Consider the following 20,359-nt stretch of genomic DNA (forward strand, 5'->3'; position numbering starts at 1 on the left):
GTCCTACTGAAAGACGTTCATAGGTTCAGGTGTGTTTTCCTTCAGAATGAATGTATTTTACTCCTCCTGGATAGGTCATCTACATAATTCCATAGTCTTCCCAATTTAGGATAACTAGAAGAAAACATTGGTTTCACCCAGATTTTATCTAGATAGGATATTTTATTGACTATTACAGTCCTGATGTATTAGAACATTTATAGTGTTTATATATGTTTATAAATGTCTATAATTTTTTGTCTATCCAAATAGATAGTTTTTTATTCACCAGTACCTCAGTTCAAGGCTATTACATCAGATGAGGCAGAGGCCTCCCTTTGGAATGCATTTTGCTTAAAGACCCAGGCAGAGGAGAACCAGCCAAACTAACATTGGCTCAACTATTTCACCTAATATGTAAAGACAAGTCTACAAAACAAAATATTCTTCTATCTGGGTCCTATTGACCCTCAAAGTTTTCTTCTAATTTATGAGAATGCTCATTATCTTAACTCTGAACCTGAGTACAGTTGTTACATTTTTAAAAGAGGAAACAAATCTATGAAGGAAATTTCTGCTTACAGACAGAATCCTGGCCACCATCATAATCCCTACTCAACTTAGATCACACAATCAGAATGTTAAACTATCACTACACCATAAAATGGGAACCTACACAGTCATTAGAAGCCATGATGTAGATGTATATCTTTTGAATGCAAATATATATATGGTAATTTTTAATGTTAAGCAAATTATAGATAGTTTTACATGATGTTATCTCATTTATGGGAAATCTCAAAACATGTATACCAATATACTAGCCATATTTATCTGGAATTTTCTATAAGCTAATTAATTCATTGCTAATCATATATTCTTGATATTTTTAAACCAGTTGTTTTATTTTTATTATTATTCAGGGTTTTTTTTTCCTAATTTTAATCATTCTTGACTCATACCACTTCATCTCATTTGATAGCTTTATCATCTCATTTGATAGCTTTATCACTTTATCACAGTGTTCCATCTTATTTGTGTTCTGGGCTAATTTTATTTCTTTATGTGTGAAAAAAAAAAGACAACACTTAGGTTCAGCTCTTCTTTTGAAAGTACAAAATGAATTCACGTCTCCTTTTAGGGTTTCAACACTGTGGTTTGAGTATATATTTTTTCTTCCTTCAGTGACACATTTTTCTGGTCTAAATATCAAGTCCACACTAGAAACTCTAAGGAAGAGGACTCCATGCTGCTTTATCCCACCAAGACCCAGCACATTAGTCCTCTTGGATCACCACTTCTTCCTGCCTCTTTCTATCCTTGAGATAATTTTGTTTAGGGTTTACTTTTTTTTTTTTTTTTCCTGTCCTTGGATCATAAAGAGAGCTACCCAGCGCACCAAACCGTATCAAGAAGTAGGTCTGGATCTGTGCCTCTTCTTTACCCTGAGGCTCTGGGAATCTTCAGGCCCTTACCCATCTCCTCCCTGGTGACTTCAAGTTCCTTTCATTCATGTTATTTTCTCATAGGAAAAAGCATATCAACCTCTGCCTAAACAAGTACCTTGCTATATGACTAGCTTTTTTCTTGTACTAAATATACTGCATTCTCTAAGAATACACAACAAAGAAAAGTTCAGAAAAAAAAATATTTAAATGATTAATTCCAAGACACAGAGATAAATACTACTAATATTTAGATGAATTTCCTTTGTGTCTTTTTAGTCATATATATATAATTTTTAAACATAGAGGAATTAAAGTCAATGTACATTTAATGTTTGCACTAAATTAACTTTATGCTAATATTTAACATAGACTTAATATGTAAATCAGATTTTTTGACGTTGCCTTAAAAATATTATCTTAATTGGCTGAATACATTCCGATAGATGTACCATAATTTATTACCAAGTTCCTTTTGCTAGATATTGTTTTCTATTTTTATTTATTATAAATAAAGTTGAAAATTTCTTATACATAAATCTTTTTATTTAATTTATAACTATTTCTTGGCTTGGGTTCCCATAATGAAATGGGTAAGCCTATTTGTAAAATATTAATTTCATCCAGTGAAAAATGATTTAGTTTTCTTTTTAGAAAAATAATGACCTAGAGTTTGCCCTGGAATAATCTATAAATAACTCAAAACCCCTTTTTATGTTTTGACTTTTTGAGTTGTAGTTGATACACAATAAAGTACACACAATTAATGTGTACATCTTGATGCATTTTGACATATGCACAGGATACCACCAAACTAAGGTTAATAGAAATATGCACTGCCTCCAAAAATGTCCTTGTGCTCTTCTGTGGACTGAGTCATTATTTTTTTAGAGGTTTATTTTTTTGGTAAGAACACTTTTTGGTAAGGTCTACCTTCTGGGTGGGTGTGGTGGCACTCACCTGTAGTCCCAGTTACTCAGGAGGCTGAGGCAGGAGGATCATTGGAACCTAGGGGTTCCAGACCAATCTGGTGACCATAGCAAGAAATGGCCAGTCCCACTCAAATCTATCTTCTTAACATATTCAAAAGTACATGAATCTCTATCATTAACTAGTTACTGTGTCCTATATCTGATCTCTAGAAATTATTCATCTTGCATAACAGAAACTTTATACCCATTGAAAAGCAATTCCCCATAGAAATTCATTTTTAAAATATCTTTTTCAATTCCAAATCTACTTCTTTTAAATTTGAGAACAAAGCATTCAAATCTATCTTTTCTTTCATTAGGACAAAACTCTCTCCCCAAAAAGGAATCCTTGAATTGTCATCTCTGGGTCAAATAAATTGGATTCTGGAATAAAACTAACATTAGCCACAAAGAATTCTTCAAGTTCTATATCACGTTTTAGCTGTTTTCAAGTAAAACACTGTCCCCAAAACCTTAACCTCTTAGAGATGACATTAAAGCAAGGTCAATCACTGTCAATTCTCAGTTTAAATGTGGTCTGGGACTTAGCAAAGACTTCCATGCATACTTTCAAAGCATAATAGGTAAAAGTTTATCTATGTATTCTGGGGGAAAACAAACTGTTCTTCCCTTCTAGCTCACTCTAACCATTCTCAACAATTCACTTCTGACAGAATATATGTAGGTTTTCTCCACACTTGACCAATTCTTGGACACTGGCTGGGTTACCTATAATTCAATTCAATCATGACATTAACTACCTGAAGATAAAGTAGACCCCACAGGTTAAGAGCTCAACTACACAAGACTGCTCCCTGCCCCCCTGCTTCAAAAGTCAATTGTAAGAGGTGGGTCCTTACGTTACTCACAGCTTCCATCTGACTTGACTATGAATCAGAGGTTCTCACAACCCCTCCTAGTTTCAGTCATTTACCTTCTGGCTCACAGAACTCAGGAAGACACTTCCTCCTATTTCCTGGCTTATTAGAAAAGCTATTACAAATGATACAGTTGAAGAGTTGAATGAAGAGGTACGTGAGGTATGTAAGATGGGATGAGAGCTTCCAAACTCTCTCCAGCCATGCATCATCCATGTGTTCCACACAGGTTCCCAGAACTCCATAGCTCAGAGGGTTTTATGGAGGATTCATCACATCAGCACAGTCAATTATTAATACACACTGAACTTGATTTAAGCATATGCAAAGCTCAATCTCTAATCCTTCTCTCCTTCTTGGAGAATGGAGAGGGGGTGGGGCTAAAAGTTTATTATGACTTGGTCTTTCTGGTGACCCTATCAAGAAGTCCACCAAGAGTCACCTCATTAGAATAAAAAATGTTCCTCTCACTCAAGAAATTCCAAGGAACTGGGAGCTCTGTATCAAGAATCAGAGTAAAAGTCTAAATATTGAACAAAAGATACACATGGTATCCTTATTGCTCAGAAAATTACAAGGGATTAAAGAGTTTGTACCAAGAACTAGAGGCAGAGAACAAATCTACATTTTTTATCATGTCATACCCCACCTATGAACACAATTGTTGCCTGTGTCACTCAGTCCTACCCTGCTTTATTCCCTTGGTTTTGTACACATTGCTAACTTTGATTCAGCTCCATCTTCCTTAAGAAGTATTGACTTCCATTTTGAGAGTTCATTTTACAATGGTTTTCTTTAACCCTGTATTTTTATTGATTGGTTTACTTATTTATTTTAGCACGATGCTCTCTGCAAGTTGTTTTCAGTTACCTTTTTAAGCAAGGAAAATCTTTTCCTCTCTGAAAGAAAAACTTTGACACGGAACACCAACACATGAAAAAGATCAAAACTGTTATAGTTGAAACTAGGCAGGAGTGTTTCCCCTAAAACTTTAATCATCCCTGAACTCAAGCAAATGACCCTCAAATCCTTTCAGAGAACCCCTAAGCTTAAAAGTTGCAGGTTTATACCACACCAAAATCTGGTTCACTGAAAAAAGAATTAAGAGCAACCATCAAAGTACCCCAAAGAATATTAAAGCACTCCCAGGCAATTTCACACCCACACAAAAAGTCTTAAAATTTCCTTTTGTTCCATTTATATAGGTAGTGATGAAGAACATTGTAGAGGAGAAATAGTTTATTTTAGATCACAGTTTCAGAGGTTCAGTTCATGGTCAGCTCCAAAGGGAAGCAGAATATCATGGCAGAAGTGTGTGGAGGAGAACAGCTGAGGATATGAGAACGAGGAAGCAGAGAGCTCTGTTCACCAGGAACAGAATATAAATCCCAAAAGTATACCTCCTGTGACCTATTTCCTCCAGTAACAACTAACTGCCCACAATTATCACCCAGTTAATCCATATCAGTGAATTAATCCACTGGTTAGGTTACACCTCTCATAGTCTAATCATTTCATCTCTGAACGTTCTTGCCTTGTCTCACACATGAACTTTTGGGGGCACCTCATATATAAACCATAAGTCTCCTAGGCCTGAAATCATTCATTCCTGTCCATTAATAGTGTTCTAACCATGAAGTGACTTTTAGGCATCATATTGAAGTACATTATGATCTTGTGCTTATCAACATTTATAACAAAAAATATTTCCTATAATTATTAATGTAACATATATAGTTATAAGTCAATTTAATTGTACTTTAGAAATTAGGGTTAAAACATAAGATATAAAAGCACAATCTACTGTAACTAAGCAGATTTACTTCATACAATCTGAAATTTTTCCATGGATGCTGGGATAGAAAGAGGTACTCTTGAGTTTGCATGATCTCTCTGATTATATCAGAGAATTTTGAAGCTATTATCTCGTGATTCTCATAAATCCTGAGAGTGCATACAATAATTGAAGAACATAGAACACCTTGAATTCATTTGATTCAGACCCATGTTCTCTTCAGACAACAAAGATGTAATTGTCACAACTGATGAACAATTGATTAACAGAAAATTCCAGCAAGACCCAGTTAAAGCATATTAGGTGTTCTGAATGGTGCATCACACAGATTGGTGTGGAGGTGGTTGCGTGGTAAAGAAGACAAGGTAGCATGCTCTCAGAGGTACAGTTTTCCAGACTCCCATAGAATAATCACCAGCACTGAGTGGGAATTCCACCAGTGTAAGAAGTTTCCCTTGCCTTTTACATAGAAGGTTCTGCCACTCCTTGCTTGATCCCACTCTTGCCACACTTTTCTTTCTACCTTCTACCAACTGCTCACCAGGCGCAAGTAACTGGATAAAACCACCCTAGCACATTTCTGAATATTTACTGAGAAGCTGGGAAATTGGAAGTTCGCTTTCCCGGGAATGACATCTGTTAGCCAATCCAAGAGTTAGGCCCCCCTGAAGTTTAGTCCAGTAACACGATCATGCAGGCAGAATTAAATGGCTCTTTAGATGCAACTTAAAATAAATTTAAAAAATGATATTGGGGGTGCATAATTCTCACCACAATATTTTGAGGATAGTGAAACTTCTTATAATGTAGGTTCTCTAATTTAAGGTCTAGACAACTGGTTTGAGGGGAACACCATTCATTCATTCATCTACTTACTTATGACATGCTTTTTAGCTCTCTCTGCATTATGCTATGAACCAGGGCCATATAGCCTACTGTTACGGTTTGGATGTGAGGTGTCCCCCAAAAGCTCATGTGTGAGACAGTGCAATAAGGTTCAGAGGAGAAATGATTGGGTTGTGAAAGTCTTAATCCAATCAGTGAATTAATCTCCTTATAGAGATTAACTGAGTGCTAACTGAAGGTGGGAGGGTTTGGCTGGACGAGGTGGGCATTAGGGGCGTGACTTTGCAGTATATATTTTGTATCTGGTGTGTGGAGTCTTCTACTTTCTGATCATCTTGTGATCTGCTTCCCTCTGCCATACTCTTCTGCCATGATGTTCTGCCTCATCTCAAGCCTGTTGTCTATGGACTGAGACCTATAAAACCATGAGTCCTTGAATAAATAATTCCTTGTCTAAAATTGTTCCGGTCAGATCTTTTAGTCACAGCAGCAAAATAGCTGACTAAAATACCTACTATGCTTGTGTTAGAATCTCTATATAAAATCAAGACTTCATGAAAAGGGTCTGCCTGAAGGAGAGAAGGAAAAAGAATCATAAGTACTAATTAAGAAGACTGATAAAGTAAAAACTACTTTCTAATTTTAATATGGACTATGGTGAGATTCAGTACGATTAATAACTAGGTAAAAATCCAAAATGACACACAACATGGGGAAGAAAGACTCATGAGAAAGGCGTGCCAGGCAGAGATAACCTCAAATGACCAAAAATGACCATAGTGTCCCCAGAACCGTACGTGGCACATAAGTAATTGATTATTTGCCCAGATGACTATTTTGTTAGCCAAGCCCTCTACTGCTGTGGCAGCACATGGGCATAAATGTTCATAATGTGAGGTGGAGACAGCAGACTCTGCTCCTGGCTAGATTTCCCTGGGTTGCACCTTATTTGTAGGAAGTTGGTGACCCCAAGAAGATTGAAATCTGAAGTTATGTAGCAACAAAGGACTACAAGGCACGCTTTTCTCTCTTTTTCTCCAAAATGAAATGTCATTTTGTATTTTAGTTCTCCAAATACTATTTGCAATGCTTAATTTATCTCTGAACTCTGTGACTCATTGTTTTTTGGTCCATGTCATCTGTTCTTCTAATTTTTATTACTGTCCAATTTTTGGAAATTAGTTCTCAGTCCTTCTCATAATGACCTTAAATGATGGTTTTTGGCTGGAACAGGAGCAGCGTGCATGGGAAATCTTGAAGGATGATGAAGTCACCCCTCCACCCAGCAGAAACAGAAGAGCAGTAAGATATCCCAAGAAAACACAGCACTATGTGCCAGGACAGGAATGGTCCATTCTGGAGTGTTTCTGGCATTTTCTGGGCTCTGCTGTACCTACCATTTCCATCCTATCATTCCTTCTACTTAAAAAGAAACCTGAAACACCCTCCTTCCATTTTTGTCCCTGTTAACAGACAAAATTTTCAAGTCTATAAGTAACTTGAGAAAACCAAATGCAGGAAAATAAACCCCTTCAGATCAAATGACCACATTACTTCATGGAAAAAACATTTAAATACCCAATAGAATAACACTCTAGAAAACTGGAGGGTGGTCCATGAATTCTCTCATTATGACTTAATCTACACATAATCAAAAGAAGCTCAAGAACCCCAAATTGTGGCCACAAAACATCTCATTAAATAAAATTGGAATGTAACAGACATAAAACCATCAACCTTGTCATTCTTCCAGCGTGGCAGGATTCTTTCATGTGTTCTATGACTGAAGGATGCAATTTATTCTGGGTCAACTTTCCAAGAGAGGACAAAAACCTCATTTTTGTGCAGGTTGCCTCAGATAATTGACTTTTTCAAATGGAAAAATCACACCTACTGCTATATACTTGGTAGGAAACTTTCCATAATATAAAATACAAGAACAAAGGGAAAAAATCTGTTTATACTACAGTCGCCTTTCCCTTATTTTTAAACAAAATACTACATGCCAGCTTGCAAGTGAAGCTTTGAAAGCCCTAATTTTCTTCTTTCGAAATCTCATTAGCAAACAGCAGCAGTGGTTAGGACAGATTCTACCTCACATCATACCCACCCAGCTTCCTCTCAATTGCTGGTAACATCTGGTCCTTTTCTGGGGTCTATTTGAGATCCACATCTATTTCTTTACCATGTTAACAATTGTAAATATCTCTTCCTTACGAACCTGCTTTTCTTTCTTTACTTTTGACACAGTATTGTAAGAAAAATAAGACAAATCCTAATTCCATGGTTGAAATTTCTGCCTCACAAAATGATAATTATCAACAGGAAGAATGATTCCCAAATAATGGTGTGAACCATGAGATTGGAAAGCCAATGTAAGAGAGCTGCTCTCCTTAGAGACCTCAGACCATTGTTTTATCTTTACCACCCCATGTAGATCCAAAGGACATATTTGGCTTTCAGTATTGTGAAGAAAAAAAATTAAGTACCAAGAATTTGGAAAAAAGACCACCCTGTCTTATTCTGCCATTCATCTATGTTTTATTTTTTTACTGGCAAGGGAGTTAGATTTTTAAACCAACCTCTCACTTAGGCCCAAGAAGGTATTTAGCCCTTCCAGCCCTGGATCCTGGGTATTTCTGTTCTTTTAACTACCAGGCATTCTCAAACTGGAGCAGGAAAGACACTCCTTATACATGAACGGGCATCTGCTGTACAGGCGCTGCAGAAATAATAGCCTTTTTACTAAACTGTAAGAAGTCTCAGACTTCAATTCTTCTTAGTTCAAAGGAAAACTTTTAAAAGTCAATATTGATATTCATGTGCCTTAAGAAATAATTTTAACAAAATATGAATTTTAAGATAGAAAAAATTCTGAGAACTCACTGGGCCTGAGATTGGGTGTTATAGGGTATTTATACCTGTGGCCATCCTTCCTTGATTGCCTACTGTGCTTAGTTTGGTGAGGAGTTTATGAGGTACCACTGATGGAAGAGTGTTTTGAGAGCTGTGCCACCTAAGTATCCTGTGACTCCTCCCTTCTTGTGACCTATAATTAGATTGGGACAAGAGCCTGGCCCTCATTAAAGAGCAGGAACAGTAAAGTCATCCTCTGCACCCAGAGATTGTGAGCACTGTGAGGAAAATGTTCCTGTCTGTGTATTATATGCTTCCCAATGTCTAGAACAGAACCTGACACACACAACAGGTATCCAGTAGACACCTGTTGAATGAATGAATGAGAGACAACCGTGGGACAATCCATCCCAAGTGCTTGTCTGTGTGAGACAATGTGTAAGTGTAAGAATTCTGAGAGTGAGTGAAATAAATGGACTGGAGTGGAGGGAACAGACTTAGCAGAGAAACAACTGACCTCAACTGGCAATGAAGGAAGGACCAGAGTTTAATAAGAGGAAGGCTCTCCAGAGTGCAGGGGTAGAGGATAGCTAGAGCCAGCACTCACCAGCCCCCACCACTGTTACCACCAGGCCAAGGCCAGGTGATCCTCATGGAGATCCTCTCTCTCCTTCTGTTCTGCATAACCTATCCTGACAGTACAGGGTATTTAAATCTTGGACACCCCCACTCTGCAGTCCTTCCTTCCTCAGTGTTCCAGGCAGCCATCCCCTTTGGTAGCATGTCCCATGCACTACTATTTGGAAGTCAAATACCAGGTCCTTTGCCACTCCATCCCACAGGTAGGGTCCTTTACCCCCAGGAGTCTCTCCTGTCCATCTTTCCGGCTTACCCTTGAGAAGCATCTCTCTGTCCTCCCTCTCTCTGGACACACAGCATCATCTTAGTAATGGGGTTTGAACGTTCAGGAAAAAAAAACTCCTGGTGTTTTAATTTTCTACACTACAAAGACTTGTGGGTAGACTTCCAGGAGGGACAGGTGATTTGTGAGCAAATCAGAAAGAAGGAAAAATTCAGGGAGGAAACATAAACAAGTATTTCAATAAGTTAAGCTTTCACAATTTCTGCTAATGGCTGTAGGACCTCTTCTTTCCTAGAGTCCTATAAGTATAACAAACTAAAGTAAGATTTTTCAAAATGAAAAGAGTTAGAAAGCATGTCAAAATGCTGAGTTCAAAACCCATCACTGTCCTCTGGGGAACATAGAATGTAACCAAAACACCATAGCACACAGTCAGTCCTTTTCCCTCAATGGCCTCATTAAATAACCATTACAGCAAGAGCTGATGAGGGATTGTGACTGAGATAATTAAATTGAGGAAAACACAAATTAAACCGAAGCAAAGAGATTTGATTTCCTCCATGAGTCACCTAAAGAACGTGATGATTTTCCTATTTAAGGAATCAAATTAAATAAACTCAGAAAATTAAATGACACATCAAAAGTCACTACCCCAGGATTTTCTCTCTGCAGCCTGCTGCTTAATGTCTTAAGACTTCTCCACATCCAAGAAGTGAATAAACAGTACATGTGCAGCGACAGTACTGGATCAGAGAAAGAAAATAAAGTACTTGATGTGCACAGTAAAACAGCAGTTAGCTAAAGCACTTAGAATGGAGTGTCACAGTTGTCTCAGCGTCAATTAGAGGGTGCTTTTATGGATTCATTGCCATGAGCCCACTTTCCTGCTTCAGTAAGCTGAGAATGGTGAATATAATTTAAATCCTTTTTAAAATAACAGTAATGTGAAATCTTACATTGTCTATATATTGTGTTTAAGAACACAGAGAACTAATCTGTTCTCAATCAGCAAAACTCAGGATGTTCTCAAAGGAAAAGTGTTGATCCTCTATCAACTTCCAACTCCAGCACACAGCAATTGTCTGGCATGTTTATCCATTAGTTCACAGTAAGCAGTTTTTATTTACCCCAGAAATGTTTTCTTAATGCCTAGAACCATGTATCAGTGATCCTTTTGTAGTTTTTCATAACCTATGGGAAAATTATCCATCTTAGTGAGAGCTCTCATTACTTAAGATCTAGTTAATTGAGGCTTTCCAGTTCTCCGGGCTTCTCTGGTCTTTCCATATGGCAGCACTTTGTAGAACAAGACAAAAAGGGCAGCTTCCTCAAATTAGAGCCAGAAGAGAATGCAGGAGCTTGTGGGGAGGGGAGCATGCATAGATTTTAGTAAAGGAGAAATAATCATACTTTGATTCTGAAATCAATCATCACCATCTGTTAGCATATTTGCTGCTTAGTATTCTAAGGAGCTTCTAGTCTATATTAAGACTTAATTTGGGATCATCATTATTTCTATTGTATGTTCTTGTGGTGATTGGTGTGTGTGTCTAATCTGAGTGTCCTGAACATTCCCAAGATCTGCACTAGGGATGGGAGGCTGTTGCTGGGGCTGTTGCTGAACAGAATTGCCAACGAATCAATTCTGACATGAGCAGGCATGAACACATGGTGCTTTTAGGGTATTTTGAGGCAGCAAATTTAACCTTACACGGAGGTTACTTATAGTGGAGGTGGGTGGGAGAGCAGGCTGTGCCCTGTTCTGAGTTGCTCCATGGTATATCGAACACTAGTTTTCAGGCTGTGTCTACACCTGAGTTATTTCATTTTATAAAGCAGTAGGTTTCCGTGAGTTTACTTCATCTTGAGTACAAGTTCTGGATGGAATGCCTACATCTTGTTTGTATAAATAAACAACCACGTGCCTAACACAACTATAAGGTATAAAACAGATAAACGAATGAATCATGCTAATAAAAATGACCAACTGTGAACTTATTAATTAAATCAGAAGCACTTGGATGTATGAGTGTATCCAACTCATCAGGAAACCCAGGTCCATGAGCTTATCCACCAAATGAAGCAACCTCCACCCCTGAGACCCACCAAAGGAGGAGCACCCCACTACTGGACATGACAGCACACTAACCACATCACCTGGTCACTCATGAGCCTTGCCCAGGAAAATCACCTCAGCAATGAATCTCTGATCCACTGTCCCCAGGCTTCAGTTCAGCCTGGTTTCTCCTGCCTGTGACAACTGCGCACAGCCCACTCCAAGCTGACATCTCAAGTTAACACTCCAACCGATACTCTGAGACTGCCATTTTCCAGACCCTGGCCTGGAATAGGCTGGCAATCTGACAGCTCTGCACCCTGAGCCAGCTCTTGAGTTAGTTCAGAATCTTATCTGATCACCTGCAGTGACGCTCGCTTTCTTCTCCGCCTGGGCTTTCACTTCAGTCTCCTGAACCTCTGTCTGCCGTAACCTGTTCTGAAGTCATTCTGTAGCCTCTGCCTGAATCTATGTCATTATGTGAAATACGATGTGTGACTTGAATGTGATTAGTAATTACAATTGGAATAAAAGAATCTGTGATCTGTGATTGCCTAGTTTTGGACTATCAGGTGACCCGTGAGTTTTTGGTTAATTGCAACTGATGAAAGTGGTGTAGCTTGTGAATTGATTGTTACTCAATAATAATAAATTCTGACACTGTGAAAAAGATGCCAACATGCTCCATCTAAGTTAATGGCACAAATTGCTCACTACAGGTGATCGCTGATGTCCTCCTGTTCCTCGGCCAGCCCCACTCCCCCCTCTGTGTTGGTTCTTCATTCCCTGGCTTCTAGGTGATGCTTCCTCCCTCAGGGCAGTCACTCCCAAACCTTCCCATTCCCCTCAGCCATCCCCACACCCCACTCAATATGCATGTTGTCCTGTCCCCTTCTTACAGGAACCTGCTCTCAAGGCATCCTAGGGAATATGATTAGCTGAAGCTAACTCACATTAAGGTATTAAAGGTTTTTAACAACTTAATATGTATACTCTAGTTTAAATTTAAACTCAAACAGTATTTTAATCTCCATTTTTCTTCCTCTATCTGATGATGGACTTTTAGAAAACTCAGCGTGGAAGAACTCTGAAGGGAAAGGAGATCTTTCCTGACACTTCTCGAAGGTCACCATGAAAGTGCCTGCCGACTCCTATGAGTAAGGGAGGGCCTGTCCAGCCTTCCCCAAAACTCAGGGGTAGTGACCATTGTTCTAGGACTTAGAGTCCATTGGCCTAGTTGATTTCCAGGATCCCCCTACTAAAGTCTCAGTACCAAGAGTAGCAGAGATGCCAACGGAAAACCCTATGAGAGAGGTGGTGGCCAAAAAACCAGGCTAACTGACTTGCAGCCTGGTTTTTGTCATGATTGTTGCAGTTGTTAACAGAACCAAAGTGGGTCACCCAAAAAGAGATCAGCACCTTAGCTGATCTGAATAAAGCTAGGGTGACAGGGATCTGTTTAACTTATTTTTAAAATGATTTATACCCTGGGTACTCTCTTTGGTTATATAGCTTAGAAACTTCATAATTCTGACTTGAATCCAAGTTACAAATGGAATATTTGGAAAACTATGGGAAAATGTTCTTGGAACCCTGTCATCATTCAGGGAACGTTTTCCCCACATATAAACTCTGCAGGTCTCTCACACATGTGTGCAACTGCATAGACATAATGTACAAATATTGATTTTTACTTGTTTGTCTATATGTCATAAAAGAGGAGATATAATCTTCTTTTCCCCAAGTTCCTGCCTCAGAAGATAAAAGAAACATTTCTATCAGATGAATAGTATTGGAAAGAAAACTTCCACCTTTCTTTCTTCCCTTCATTTGTTCTACCTAGGCAGGAAGAATGATCAAAACTGGTGAACGGAACCACCTTCTACTGGACAGGCATCAGTTCTCTTTCTGGCTTCCTTTCTCTAAAGACATGGTCTACCTGCAGTTACCTTTGCCTACCTGTCTTTCACCTGTAAGCATGCCAGGGAAGTACCTGCCCTTAAAGCATGAAGTTCAACATTTTGCCAAGGCTGGGTTGGTAAATGCAATTCTGAGCACAAAGACTAAGCAGGATCTTTTAGATCCTACTCCAAGCTGCATTTTTAAATTCAGTTTTACCAGTAATAAAGCTATTATTTTGGTTTCTTGTTCTTATGTTTGTTGATCATTCTTCCCAGATCTTGAGAGAAGAGTTTGATTCACTCAAGACCCAACAGATTAGTTTCACGGAACCATGGAAGAGCAGTATCTTTCCATCTGGAAGGAATCCTAGCTGAACAATTCCTTCCTATTCTGTAAGCAAACTCAAACCTGGAGGTATTCAGCTACTTACCCAAAGTTACCTGTATAGACCAAGATGGGACTGAAGCTTGGCTTCCTGGAATTTGGATTCAGTGATCTTTCCATGACTGTTATGTTATTCAGAGACAGCTGTGGTCACAAGCACTTGAAATCTTTGACTCTGTCTCCTGCATTCAATACAAGGATATCATGGATGGTGATCAAATTCGGGTAATTAGCATTTTCTTCTTTTTAAACACTTGTCATTTCTTTGTGTTGGGAAGCTTTGGACTCCTCTTTTCTAGTTCTTTGTAAAATATATAATACATTGTGAATTATAGTCACCCTTCTATGCCGTAGAGTGGTTGAATCTTGCTGAAGAAAATCACATAGCCAGGAAAATCAGTATCTTGTAAACTTGAGGTCTCCAGCTTCTCCTCTAATGGAAGCATCCCCTTACACGCTTATCACATTTCTTTAGCCTTCTCATTCCCATCTCCTCTGCAATGGCAATTACTAGACTTCCTTCACACTCTGCTTCCGAATGCCTTTCTCTCTCATCACTCAATAGCAAATGCCTCCCTGTTCTGATAAATATAAATCAGGTGAGAACTCCTCAGCTCTGAAGTCAGACTCATCCTTTCTCTCCTCATCTTGTCACAATGGAGGAGACAGGTCTCCTACCCAAAGTCAGACCACTACCCATGTTCAGAAGTCCATCTCGCTCTCCTCCTGAAAATCCAACGCAGGAGTTTCTCTCATGGCCACAGCACATGTGGAATTTTTATCTTTTCTACACCCAAAGACACTGCTGTATGATGGAATCTGTAGAATGTCAAGAGATCCTGGTCCAGCCAGGTGGAATATATTGTAGTATATTCATAATTCTGTTGTTCTGCTCCTATGAAGCCTCTCCCTCCTTAATAGATTATTTTAGTAAGAATTTAAATATACTAAAGCTCCTACCATCTTCAAAACTTATGAAAAAAACAAAAACAAGCAAACAAAAATTCCCCTCCAAGTTTCTCAAAAAAATGTCTAAACTCTTTTCTGGTGTTTCTTCACTTTCCACTGCTCCCCACCATTAATAAGCTCACCTGCTGCTGCTCCCTTTCTGTTCTTTCACTTGGTCTCTCAGCAGACGCCAACCCAGCTAAACACTCCTCTCATCTTGAAATACCAAAATGGCATTGAGCTTTCCTCACTTTCTTTTTAATCTCTTCATCTGTTCCCCTACTTGGTCCCAGTGGGTATTGTGATTTCCTCCTCAAAATCAAGGTTACCTTATTTTGATAATTAAACCAGTGTTGTCCAAATATTCAGATTTTGGGCTTCACTTATATCACCAACAAGCAACAAAGAACTCGACTCCTCTTGCAACATTTGTGTGGTTGTATGCTGAGGCTTACCAAATTTGGATTCAGAGGTGAGTATAGGTCAGCTCTGCTCAACATGAAGAGAGGCCTTACTGGGACTTCTGAGGAAAAAATCTCTTCCAAAAACATAGCAGACACATTCCGTTTTCTAGACGTTGGAAAGGAAGGATCAGCCCTGGAGATTTTAGACAGCCATCCTGTACCTAACTACATAAAGGTGTCAGAATTAGGAGGAAGTTAATACTATATAAGATGATGCCCATAAATGGAAAGAAATGAGGAACTTTATGGCATCGTTAGACTGCTGAATTTAATCAACCCTGAAGTCCACATTCCCACTTAGCTTTCCCATTACATAACTTTTATTACTCAAGCTTATCTGGGTTGTTCTAATTATTTGTAACTAAATTCATTGTTTGCAGGTCACTGAGGTGTAATCTTTGGATTTCCTTTAGGGTCAATTCTAGACATTTTTCTTTTTCCAATTTTTATCCACTCCAGGGCCCTGAAACCATTTATATTTTGACAGTCAAAACTGTATCGCTAGACTCATCCTTTTTTAAAGGGCTACACATATATAGTCTCTACTGACAGCATTTCCCCCTAGACAGCTTACAGCTAACTCAGGCTCATTATGTCCAAAACTTATGTCATTTTCTACTCCTCCCACCAATACCCCCAGGTGCTCATATACAACCTGCTTCTCCTACAGAGTTCCCTGGTTTAATAAATGCACCAAGCCTGAAACTTGGGAGTCCTCTTTGTCTTCTTTACCCCAAATCCCAATTTTCAATCACTTATCAATTGCTGCCAATCCTATCTCCTAAGTAACTGAACAATCTACTTCTCTCCATCTCTACCTTAATTCAAACCTTCAACAATATTGCCTGAAATATACAATAGAAACACAGCTAAAAGAGAGGATTTTACATGTTCATCACAAAGAAATGATAAATATTTTAGGTTACAGACATGATAATCACTTTAGTTTGGTCATTACACAATGTATACATGTATCAAAACATCACATTATACCCCCCAAATATATATAAACAGAAGTGTTTGAATATCTTGGTAGCTTCATTTTAAATTAGATGCAGCGATCTATGAAAAAAATTTAAGAAAATTTTAAGAAAATTCTTAAAATACAATATATCTTAAGTCATAGTGGCAAAAATTAAGTGAACAAATGCAACCTAATCATTTAAAGTCTGGTGTTTTGGCAGAAACTTAAGAAATTCTTCAAGGTTGGCAGGTGGGTTTGCTCCTTTACCTATCTGCAACAGAATTCGGGAAGTATAAGATGAATCACACATTTGGCAATAGCTGTGAGATAAATTAAGTTTTTGGTGAAGAAATTTAGAAGTACCATCCATGGAAAATGTGAGAAAAGAAAAAACCTTCCAGAAAGAATGCTCCATGCTCTGGTCTGCTTCAAGTCCCTGCCATTTTCAATTTAAAGTGAGCAGAGTACAGTTTCTTTCAGAATTGTCAGCAAACAGAGTCAAAAGAAGTATTATATTTATAACTCACGAGGGGACACGGGCAAATTCTATTTTAAACAGTATTAACAGACATTTCACACATCGAAATATCCAGATGGCAATCCAGCAAGGCAGATCTCAGTTTTGTATACATGGAAGTGAGCCAACTTGAATACTGGAAAAAGCTTAGATTTGGGCTCTGAAAGCTTTGGTTCCAACCCCAGCTCTGAAGTTTTCCATTTCTGATAACGATAATGCCTATCACACAGGGTTGATTTGAGGATCGTTTGTGTGATGACATGCACATTTGGTAAGCCACTGGGTCTTATTCCTCCTACCACCTCTAGGTTTTTGTTCTATAAAAAATTCTCTACACAGGCACAGAAGAAAGTCATGTGAACACAGAGGCAGAGATTGGAGTGGTGTATTTACAAACCAAGGGATACTGAAGATTTCTGGCAACCACCCAAAAGAGGAGAGAAGCATCAGATTTTCTCTGAGAGCCTCTGTAAAGAACCAACCTAGCTAATATCTTGATTGCAGACTTCTAGCTTCCAAAATGTGAGAGAATAAATTTCTGTTCTTTTAAGTTAAGTTTGTGGTCACTTATGAAAGCTTCCCTTGGAAACAAATACAGCCTTTTATCTGAAAGCAGGATATTCAAATTCCTTAACACTCAGCTCTCCCATTCCTAGGAACATGCCCAAAGAAACTTTTGCACTTGACACCTCATTCAGAAAATGATAATTTTGTCACAAAATGATGTGACTTGATTCACCATTGACTGAATACTGCAATATAGTCACAAAGTGCAATATTTACACAGAAACGGGGAAGTAATACTTGAAGTATAGTTCCATGCAACAACATGGATAAGTCATGGAAATCTAATGTTGAGTGAATAGTAAGTCCCAGAAAAGTACATATCATAAAATTATTTTCTTACAGGACATAAATGCTAGTAAGATTAAGCATACATATGTTTGTGACAAGCAGTTTCTTAAAAAAAAAAGTGCTTACTGTATGATTCAGCAATTGTATGCTCAGGCATTTATACCAGGGAAATTACAACTTGTGTTCACACCAAACCTGTACATGAATGTTCATAGCAGTTTCATTTATAATAGCCAAAAAACAGAAACAAATCAAATGACTCAAAGGGGTGAATTGCTAAACTGTGGTACATTCACACCATGGAATACTATTCGTCATAATAAATAAATTAATAACCTTTTGGCAAACGTAACAACTTGGATAGATCTCAAGAGAATTAATACTGTATTCTAAAAAGCCAATCTCAAAAGGTTATATATTATATAATCCCATAAATATAGTATTCTGGAAATGAAAAACAAAAGAGGTAAGTCATACTATAAAATAGGGAGAGGAAGTGAGAGGAGGGGAGAGGATATGGAAGGACAGTGGAATGAGATGGACATTATTTCCCTATATACAAGTATGATTCCATGACCAGTGTGACTCTGCACCATGTACAGCCAGAGGAATGAGAAGTTGTGCTCCATTTGTGTACAATATGTCAAAATGCATTCTACTGTCATGTATAACTAATTAGAACAAATTTTTAAATAAAATAAAATAAAAATATTGCTAAAAGAAATTCAAGGGACTGGGGAGATACCTCAGTTGGTAGAGTGCTTGCCTTGTAAGCACAAGGCCCTGGGTTCAATCCCCAGCACCCACCCTCCCCCAAAAGAAAAAAAAAAAGAAATTCAAAACACCAGTAAATGGAAATCCTGCCTTCGGGAATTGGAAGACACAATATTGCTAAGATGTCAATACTGCCCAAACTGACATATGTATTTAATGCAATCCCTGTCAAAATCCCAATGGCAATTTTTTTTTTTTTTTTTTTGGCAGAAGAAAAGTGCATCCTAAAATTCCTGTGAAATCTCCAGGGATGCTGAATAGCCAAAATAATCTTGAAATAAAAAAGGAACCAAGTTGGAGTCTTACACTTCTTGATTGCAAAATCGTTTACAAAGTTGCAATAAAAAAAAACAGTATAGTACTGCAAAAGACACATAGACAAGTTAAACAGAATAGAGAGCCTAGAATAAACACATATGCATGGTCAACTGATCTTTGCCAAGAAATATATCATAGGGAAAGAATAGTCTCTTCAACAAATGGTGTTGGGAAAATTGGATGTTTACATGCAAAAAGTGAAACAAAATAACATTAGACCCTCCTGCCTTACACTACTTACAAAAGTCAACTCGAATGGACCAGAAAGTAGAGGAAAAGTTATTTACATCATTCCTGACAATGATTTCTTGAATATGATACCAAAAGCACAGAAAAGACAATATAGACAAATAGGACTACATCAGACTGAAAAGCTTCTGCACAGCAAAGGAAACAATAAACAGAATGAAAAGGCAACTCAGAAAATAGGAGATATATTTGCATACCTTATATCCAATAAGGGATTAATTTCCAAAATATATAAGGAACTCCTACAACACAAGAGCAAAAACTAAAATAATTTTTTTCATGTGTGAAAGACTTGGACATTTCTCCAAAGAAGAAATACAAATGACTTATGGGTATATGAAAAAATTTTCAACATCATTAATTATGTGACAAATGCAAATCAGAACTACAATGAGACACCTATTAGGATGGCTGTTATGAAGGAAAAGATGAGAAGTATTGTCAAAAATATGGACAATTTGGCAACTTTGCACAGTGTTGGGAATAGTGCAGGGGCTATATGGAGAACAGCATGGAGTTTCCTCCAAAAATTAAATAGAACCACCATGTGATCCAGCTCTTCTACTTCTGGGTATATAGCCAAAGAAATTGGAATCAGGATCTCAATGGTTCTCTGCATCCCCATGTGTACTGCAGCATTATGCATGGTAGTCAAGAGAGGGAAGCAACCTAGGTGGCAACAGACAGATGAGTGAATAAAGAAAATATGGTATATGGGAGTAATAGACTATTATTCAGTTTTTTAAAAAGGAGGAAGTTCTGCCAGTTGGGACATGGATGAAATTTGTGGACATTATGCTAAGTGAAATAAGCTAGTCACAAAAGGACACATACTACCTGATTTCACTTACATTACGTCTATAATACACAAGCTACCTGAAGCAAAGAACATAATGGTGGTGGAGAGGGGTTGTGAGGAGTTGCAGGGTATATACATTGTAGGCACAAAACGGGTATGAGTTTTCAGTAATGCTAAATGAATAACTCTAGAGATCAACATAGTGCTTAGAGTTAACAATATGTGTTCTTCACCTCAACATTTAAGAGGGGAGGTCTCATGATAATTGTTCTTACCGCACACACATCCAAAAGCCATACAGGGAAACTTTGGGAGGTGCGTATGTCTGTTGCCTTGATTGAGCTGATGGAATCATAGGTGTTTTCAGGTGTCCAGACTTATCAAAATGCATGAATTAAATATGTGCAGTTTAACATATCAATTATCTCTCAATAAAGCTATTTTTTTTAACAGAGCTGGAGAACAAATTAGTGGTTACCAAAACTCAGAAAGCAGTA

The sequence above is a fragment of the Sciurus carolinensis genome, chromosome 2 (assembly GCF_902686445.1).
Source record: "Sciurus carolinensis chromosome 2, mSciCar1.2, whole genome shotgun sequence".
Lineage (NCBI taxonomy): Eukaryota > Metazoa > Chordata > Mammalia > Rodentia > Sciuridae > Sciurus > Sciurus carolinensis.